Source organism: Carassius carassius, chromosome 41 (genome assembly GCF_963082965.1).
Source record: "Carassius carassius chromosome 41, fCarCar2.1, whole genome shotgun sequence".
In the NCBI taxonomy this organism is placed as follows: domain Eukaryota; kingdom Metazoa; phylum Chordata; class Actinopteri; order Cypriniformes; family Cyprinidae; genus Carassius; species Carassius carassius.
This window is the reverse complement of record NC_081795.1, coordinates 21,830,120-21,839,824: the sequence shown is the minus strand read 5'-3', so window position 1 is coordinate 21,839,824 and position 9,705 is coordinate 21,830,120.

Genomic DNA, 9,705 nt, shown 5'->3' with positions numbered 1-9,705 from the left:
GCCTATGACATAGAGCGCCAAAGTTGTGTGGCTGTCAGCGCAAACGCCACCCCGGTGGCATCAGGAAAACTGTGCCCAGCGGGCACATACACAGTAACCCTCTGGCACAGGGGTGTCCAACTCTGTTAATGGCGATCGACTGTGCTGCAAATTTTAGCTCCAACCCTAATCAAATACACCTGAAACAACTAATTAAGGTCTTCAGGATCGCTAGAAAATTAAAGGTAGGTGTGACTGATTAGAGTTGGAGCTGAACTTTGCATGACAGTGATCGCCAGGAACAGGATTGGGCACTTCTGTTCAGTTGGGATCTAAGGGATACAGCAACAAAAGGGTTAATCCGAATCATCAAAAGACACACACACAACACAATATCTAAAACTTTGGTAAGACTCTTTGAGTCTCTCTCTCTCTCTCTCTCTCTCTCTCTCTCACATACACACACACACACACACACACACACACACACACACACACACACACACACACACACACACACACACAAAGAACAATATAGAAATTATTGTAACACTTTTCAGTAAGGTTTTAGTTTTTAACATTATATTATTTAACATGTACATATATATATATATATAGTATTTATGAATCTTGTCAATATTGTTCAAAATGTGTGTGTATATATATCTATATATATATATATATAAATATATTACATTTACATTTAGTCATTTATCAGACGCTTTTATCTTTTTTATTTATTCTTTTTTTACGCTTTTTTAAAATATATTTAATATATATATATATATTAATTAAAGCTTAGTTAAAAATATTTTAGTACATTATTATTATTATTATTTAATTTAAAGTTTTATTTTAAGAATAGTTTATGTACTGTGAAATAACATGAACATTAATATTTTTAATGATAGGATTAAGTAACATAAAAAAAAGATTAATAAATGATCTGAAAAATAGACTGTTCATTGTTAGTTCATGTTAGTTAATGCATTAACTAATGTAAACCAAAGAGAGTTTATTTATAAATTGTTGGCAACACTTTTCATGCTCTATAACCATTTTTAAAAATCCTTTTAATGATCTATAAACATTTGTGAAATGATTATATGAAACTATATTATCAGTAAAATTCATTAGCTTTTTAAAATACATATTTTTATTTGAAAGATTTTATAAATGATTTAAATGCTCTATACACGTTTCTACAACAATTATTTAAAAGTAATCCTATAGCTCCATCTGGTGGTGGCCATGATTGGTATTACACACTTTGCACATTTGGTGTCGCTATCTGACCCAGTCAGAATGAGGCGCGCCTAAATGGAGCGCGAGTACAGAACAGACTGGCCATATGTCTACGTAAGGCCAGGTTCACAAGCTCTATCTGTAATGCGTATTTTTTCCGAGCCCATGTTAATGGATCAGAGTGTTCACACTGAACACGGTAAAAGATGTGTACAGAAAAGGCTAGAAATAGAAAGGTGCGAAAAGAATGAATATCTAGAGCGCGTGCAGAGAGAGAGTTGTGAGTGCACAGGACACAGTTTGAGCAGAGGAAACACGTTTTAAGCGCTCACTATCTCCGAGCGAAAGCAGCCTGTATCTGAGCACACGTGTCTGGTTTTGTGACAAAGCAATGGAAATCTGCGTGCGAGCAGAGAGATTCTTGCTCGTGCATCATTTTAATGTGCTTTTGCGTTACAATAAAGCACTCTCCCTGCTTCTGCACCGCATAGACAGACTGTATATGCACTGCAAACGGAGTATGTGTGAACCTGTATATTGTACTACAAATATATTTCAACACCCAAGGCACCACTACAATGAGCTCTATGACCAATGCATGGCAAAAAGAAAATCAGTTTATCAGCTCTATGTTACCATATACAAGTCAGTGGCTTGCAGTGGCTTGCTGTCAGTGGCGACCCACATGATTTTTGTCAAAGAGCCAGGTGCAGCTCTCGAGCCACGCATTCCTGACCACTGTTCTGTAAGATAAATCATTAAAAAACTGTGGTAAAAGAGGATGTGATGCTGATCCTTCAAGAGTCACTCAAAACGTATCTGTCCATAAAGCCAATGAAGAATTAATCTTAATATACAATATTTCACAATACTTCAGCATGTTATTCTAATTAAGTGAGGGTCATTGAATCAGTAAAATACATAAAATACATAATTTTCTTTGAAAGATTTTTATAAATGATTTAAATGCTCTATACGCATTTTTACAATAATTATTTAAAAGTAATCCTATAGCTCCATCTGTTGGCCATTATTGATATTAAAAATTGCATGCTTGGATTTATAAGTTATGATAGTTTTAATTTTATGCTGACTCTTGAACATGATAAAGCTATGAAACTTACTTTGCTTCCTAAAAATGATGACTTCTACATATCTATTTTTTTTTTTGAAGAGTTAGAATTAAGAATTGTAAAGATATAGTAAAATAACTATTGTATTTTTTAATGTTACTTTAATAAATCACTATGGCTACACCATTTAAGGTATCCTAAACCCATTTGCAATTTAACATCTTCAGTATATTTTTATCATGTTGACAAAGTTTGGTGTGAACTACTTGTGTCTTCTTGGAGGAGTATGAATTAATTTACAGGCTGACTTTTCATAAAAATCCACAATAAAAAATCAAAATAGCCGACCTCCTGTTGGTCGTAGCTAATGACTGTAAATTAGAAAGTTGTCCGGCTTGATAAGAACAATATATGTACAGAGTCTGGTGTCTGTAGCTAAAACAAAGCCCCACACTTTTGACAAAAGATGGCGCTATAGAGTGCCTCCTCCACCCCCTTTATATCTATCATTTACACTGATATGTGTTTTGAGTTTAATGAAATTATCACACACACACAAAGGTATAAAAATTATATATGAATCATGTTATCTGCTTCAAAATTACCAGAAAAGAATGTTCAAGTTTGACACATTGCCATGGCAACAATATCATAGATATTAATATCCCCTCAACAGTTTTATCTTGGCCGTGTTTTGTCATTATTCTGATGAAGTTTGAAGCAAATCGAGTAAAAGTAAGATGCTGAATTAAATGCATTTTTAAAAAAATGACACACTTCCTGCTGCCAGTTGGTGGCACTATAACTTTGGCTCCTAATAGTTACATATATGTGATCAACATCATACAATGAACAAACCCCTGAAGTTTGATAAAAATCAAAAATTGTATCTGGATGTTATTAGGCACTTCCTGTTTCTCATATTTTGCCATTACTTCGTCGTCTCGCCTCGGGCAAACCGTTCGAGATATCAAAAATCCCCTGGCAATTTTTAATCCCCAATGTCTTGAGACCATGTTCACCAAGTTTCAGGGCGAACGGCTGAAAGTCCTCAGAGGAGTATATCAAATTCCAGAGCATGCTTTTTTAAACAGCCCTGAATAGCTCACTTCCTGTTGGGCAGAGCCTATGACATAGAGCGCGAAAGTTGTTCGGCTCAGTGAGATCTATAAGTGTATAGAGTTTCATATAAATACATGCAAGTATGCGTGAGCTATTGTTCAGTATTTCTGACGTTTTTCCAGGGGGCGCCATAGAGCCCCTGTGCCATGCCCGGGTCCCAGCCCCCGCAGGTTCCAATGTGTGTGCCAATTTTCAAGAGTTTTTGAGTATGTTAAGGCCCCCAAAAACCCCCGGAAGGTTCATAAAAAATAAAAATAATAATAAATATAGCTGCAAGCAGCGATGGCGGGCTCAAGCCATCAGTGCAAATTGCCACCCCGGTGGCATCAGGAAAACTGTGGAAAACATAAGCATTTACAGTAACCCTCTGGCAATCAAGTTTTAAGGGATACGGCAGTTAAAGGGTTAATCCGACCCATCTAGACTTTGAAATCACATACACAGAACAATATATATAACTTTAGTAACACTTTATTTTAATATATATAAAAAATATATATAAAAAATGTATAAGGTGTGCATCGTAGCTGACACCTAAATGAACACATTACAATTGTTTTATGACTGCAAGTCTTTCTCCTCAAATGCTATTGAGCTTCAAATCGTAGCTCCGTGTAGCTGTTTTTATTTTATTTTTTCTCTAGAATCTTTATCTTACTATCACTCTCTGTTTTTTAAAGTGGTAAAATATAACTTAATTCACACCAAATTTCTGATATTATCGATCAATCTTATCAGATTAACTTTGATCGTTCACTTTTATTTTATACCCGTGAGTGCAGTACACCTGCAAAGCGTTAGCACTCGTTAGCTTGTCATTAGCGTTTTCATTCGAACCTATCGCTGTTTTCTTTTCTCCTCTCGCTCCAGTTTTCACTTGTTCATCAAACAACCGCAGTAAGAATTTTCATCAAGCACGGTGAGTAATGGCTTCTCCCGTCATTGTTACTTGCACCTCTTGCCACATATACAGTTTATCTATCTCTGTCGCTGATGAGGGATTCACATGTGATAAATGCAGGGAAATATTTAGGCTGACAGAGAAGATTTCAGAATTAGAGACACGCATCCAAACTTTAATTGAGGACAGTAAGAATGTTAGGGCTCTAGATACGGCTTTGGATGCGTCTAGCTCAGGGATTCCTTTACATTGTTCGGTTCCGGAAATAGAGCCCCTGCAGCAGGGCAAATGGGTGACGGTGAGGCAGCATAGTCGTGGGTCAAAACACCGCTCTTCTGTTCCGATCAAAACATTAAACAGGTTCTCCCCACTCAGCGATGCACCCACTGAGAAACCTGATGAAAGTGCTCTAGTTATTGGTGATTCTATTGTACGGAACGTGAATATAGAGACACCAGCCACCATAGTCAAATGCTTACCGGGAGCCAGAGCGCCTGACATCTTGGCAAATTTAAAAGTGCTGGCTAATGCTAAACATAAATACAGTAAGATTGTTATTCATGCCGAAGCTAATGATGTTCGACTTCACTAAAGAGATCACTAAAAATAACATTAAAGAGGTGTGTGAACTTGCAAGCACGATGTCAGACACTGTAATATGCTCTGGTCCCCTCCCTGCTTACCGTGGTGATGAGATGCATAGCAGATTGTCATCACTCAATGGCTGGATGTCTAAGTGTTGCCCACAGCACGAGCTTTTGGGGCAGACCTGACCTGTTTAAAAGAGATGGTCTTCATCCCTCCTGGGGTGGCGCCACTCTTCTCTCTAGAAATATGGCAAATAGTCTTAGTGTTTATACTTGACTAACTGGGGCCCAGGTCAGGAAGCAGACAGACTGGCTAAACCGACCGTCTGCTAGCTGCCTCCCGTCACAGAGGTCAGTTAATTCTCAGCACATAGAGCCTTTTTCACCTAGATATCACACTATAGAGACTGTGTCTGTTCCCCGAACTAGAAAATACAAAAAACGTCCAAACCAAGTTAAGATTAACAATTTAATTGAGGTTCAACAAATAAAAAACAGAAGCAATATGGATAAACAAATGATAAAGCTTGGCTTATTGAATATCAGATCCCTTTCTACGACAACACTTTTTGTAAATAATATGATCACTGATCATAATATAGATGTCCTCTGTTTGACAGAAACCTGGCTAAAACCTGATGATTACATTATTTTAAATGAGTCCACCCCCCAACATTACTGTTATAAACATGAGCTCGTCTAAAAGGCAAAGGTGGAGGTGTTGCTTCAATTTATAACAACGTTTTCAGGATTTCTCGGAGGGCAGGCTTCAAGTATAACTCGTTTGCAGTAATGGTGCTTCATATAACATTATCCAGAGAATCAAATGTTAATGATAAATGCCCTGTTATGTTTGTACTGGCTACTGTATACAGGCCACCAGGGCACCATACAGACTTTATTAAAGAGTTTGGTGATTTTACATCCGAGTTAGTTCTGGCTGCAGATAAAGTCTTAATAGTTGGGGATTTTAATATCCATGTTGATAATGAAAAAGATGCATTGGGATCAGCATTTATAGACATTCTGAACTCTATTGGTGTTAGACAACACGTTTCAGGACCTACTCATTGTCGAAATCATACTCTAGATTTAATACTGTCACATGGAATTGATGTTGATGGTGTTGAAATTATTCAGCCAAGTGATGATATCTCAGATCATTATTTAGTTCTGTGCAAACTTCATATAGCCAAAATTGTAAATTCTACTTCTTGTTACAAGTATGGAAGAACCATCACTTCTAACACAAAAGACTGCTTTTTAAGTTATCTTCCTGATGTAACCAAATTCCTTAGCATATCCAAAACCTCAGAACAACTTGATGATGTAACAGAAACTATGGACTCTCTCTTTTCTAGCACTTTAAATAAAGTTGCTCCTTTACGCTTAAGGAAGGTTAAGGAAAACAGTTTGACACCATGGTATAATGAGCATACTCGCACCCTAAAGAGAGCAGCCCGAAAAATGGAGCGCAGCTGGAGGAAAACAAAACTAGAGGTATTTCGTATTGCTTGGCGGGAAAGTAACGTATCCTACAGAAAAGCATTAAAAACTGCTAGATCCGATTACTTTTCTTCTCTTTTAGAAGAAAACAAACATAACCCCAGGTATTTATTCAATACAGTGGCTAAATTAACGACAAATAAAGCCTCAACAAGTGTTGACATTTCCCAACACCACAGCAGAAATGACTTTATGAACTACTTTACTTCTAAAATTTATACTATTAGAGATAAAATTGCAACCATTCAGCCGTCAGCTACAGTATCACATCAGACAGTGCACTATTGACCCCCTGAGGAACAGTTCCACTCATTCTCTACTATAGGAGAGGAAGAATTGTATAAACTTGTTAAATCATCTAAACCAACAACATGTATGTTAGACCCTATATCATCTAAGCTCCAAAAAGAGGTGCTTCCAGAAGTCATAGATCCTCTTCTGACTATTATTAATTCCTCATTGTCATTAGGATATGTCCCCAAAACCTTCAAACTGGCTGTTATTAAGCTTCTCATCAAAAAACCACAACTTGACCCCAAAGAACTAGTTAATTATAGACCAATCTCGAATCTCCCTTTTCTGTCCAAGATACTAGAAAAGGTGGTATCCTCACAATTATATTCCTTCTTAGAGAAAAATGGTATATGTGAGGATTTCCAGTCAGGATTTAGACCGTATCATAGTACTGAGACTGCTCTCCTTAGAGTTACAAATGATCTGCTCTTATCATCTGATTGTGGGTGTATCTCTCTTTTAGTTTTATTGGATCTTAGTGCTGCGTTTGACACAATTTACCACAACATTCTTTTGCATAGACTTGAACACTTTGTTGGCATCAGTGGAAGTGCATTAGCATGGTTTAAATCGTACTTATATGACCGCCATCAGTTCGTAGCAGTGAATGAAGATGTATCCTATCGATCAAAAGTGCAGTATGGAGTACCTCAAGGCTCAGTACTAGGGCCGCTACTCTTCACGCTTTATATGTTACCCTTGGGAGATATCATCAGGAAACATGGTGTTAGCTTTCACTGTTATGCTGATGATACTCAGCTCTATATTTCTTCACAGCCCGGTGAAACACACCAATTTGAAAAACTAATGGATTGCATAGTCGATATAAAAAACTGGATGACGAGTAATTTCTTACTGCTAAATTCTGAAAAAACAGAGGTGTTAATTATAGGACCTAAAAACTCCGCTTGTAATAACCTAGAACACTGTCTAAGACTTGATGGTTGCTCTGTCAATTCTTCGTCATCAGTTAGGAACCTAGGTGTGCTATTTGATCGCAATCTTTCCTTAGAAAGCCACGTTTCTAGCATTTGTAAAACTGCATTTTTCCATCTCAAAAATATATCTAAATTACGGCCTATGCTCTCAATGTCAAATGCAGAAATGTTAATCCATGTATTTATGACCTCAAGGCTAGATTATTGTAATGCTTTATTGGGTGGTTGTTCTGCACGCTTAGTAAACAAACTACAGCTAGTCCAAAATGCAGCAGCAAGAGTTCTTACTAGAACCAGGAAGTATGACCATATTAGCCCGGTCCTGTCAACACTGCACTGGCTCCCTATCAAGCATCGTATAGATTTTAAAATATTGCTTATTACTTATAAAGCCCTGAATGGTTTTGCACCTCAGTATTTGAATGAGCTCCTTTTACATTATAATCCTCTACGTCCGCTACGTTCTCAAAACTCAGGCAATTTGATAATACCTAGAATATCAAAATCAACTGCGGGCGGCAGATCCTTTTCCTATTTGGCGCCTAAACTCTGGAATAACCTACCTAACATTGTTCGGGAGGCAGACACACTCTTGCAGTTTAAATCTAGATTAAAGACCCATCTCTTTAACCTGGCATACACATAACGTACTAAGATGCTTTTAATATCCAAATCCGTTAAAGGATTTTTAGGCTGCATTAATTAGGTAAACCGGAACCGGAAACACTTCCCATAACACCCTATGTACTTGCTACATCATTAGAAGAATGGCATCTACGCTAATATTTGTCTGTTTCTCTCTTGTTCCGAGGTCACCGTGGCCACCAGATCCAGTCTGTGTCCAGATCAGAGGGTCACTGCAGTCACCCGGATCCAGTAGGTATCCTGACCAGATGGTGGATCAGCACCTAGAAAGGACCTCTACATCCCTGAAAGACAGCGGAGACCAGGACAACTAGAGCCCCAGATACAGATCCCCTGTAAAGACCTTGTCTCAGAGGACCACCAGGACAAGACCACAGGAAACAGATGATTCTTCTGCACAATCTGACTTTGCTGCAGCCTGGAATTGAACTACTGGTTTCGTCTGGTCAGAGGAGAACTGGCCCCCCAACTGAGCCTGGTTTCTCCCAAGGTTTTTTTCTCCATTCTGTCACCGATGGAGTTTCGGTTCCTTGCCGCCGTCGCCTCTGGCTTGCTTAGTTGGGGACACTTCATCTACAGCGATATCGTTGACTTGATTGCAAATAAATACACAGACAGTATTTAACTGAACAGAGATGACATAACTGAATCCAATGATGAACTGCCCTTAACAATCATTTTTGCATTATTGACACTGTTTTCCTAATGAATGTTGTTCAGTTGCTTTGACGCAATGTATTTTGTTTAAAGCGCTATATAAATAAAGGTGACTTTGACTTCAAATTTGCGTTTGAGCCCATGTGAAAAAGTAGCATAATTTACATATGACTTACAGTTTGTTGTAATAAATATCAAACATTCAAATTAATTGTGCATTATAGCTGTCACCTAGATGAACAATTACAGCTGTTTTTATGACTGTAAGTCATTCTCTTCAAATGCTACTGACGTTAGAAAAGTGTATAACAATATCACATGTAACTTTAGAGACGGTCCCTAAATTTGAGACTCTCGAATGTCCAATGTCAAGACAACTTTTTGCCTGTTTTTTTTTTGTTTACTTTCTTTAGTTTTCTTTTCTCTGTGCCTGATTGTTGATGTCCTTTACCCGGGCATAGATGTCCATCCATCAATTACGAACAGTGAGCCGCAAACATGAGATGCGAGCGCGGATGGGAGAATGGAGCATGTTTTTTTTTTTTTTTTTGAGCAACTGGGATGGTGCCCCCTCTGGGAGTTGGTGCCCTACGAAGACTGCGTACTCTGCATATAGGGAGTGGCGGTACTATCTGGAAGATATATTCCTCAAACCATCGTACAAGAGCAGGTGATGCTAGTCCTTCAAGAATCACTCAAAACCTATCTGTTCATAAAGCCTATATATAAGGTCTTAATAAATAATATTCCACAATACG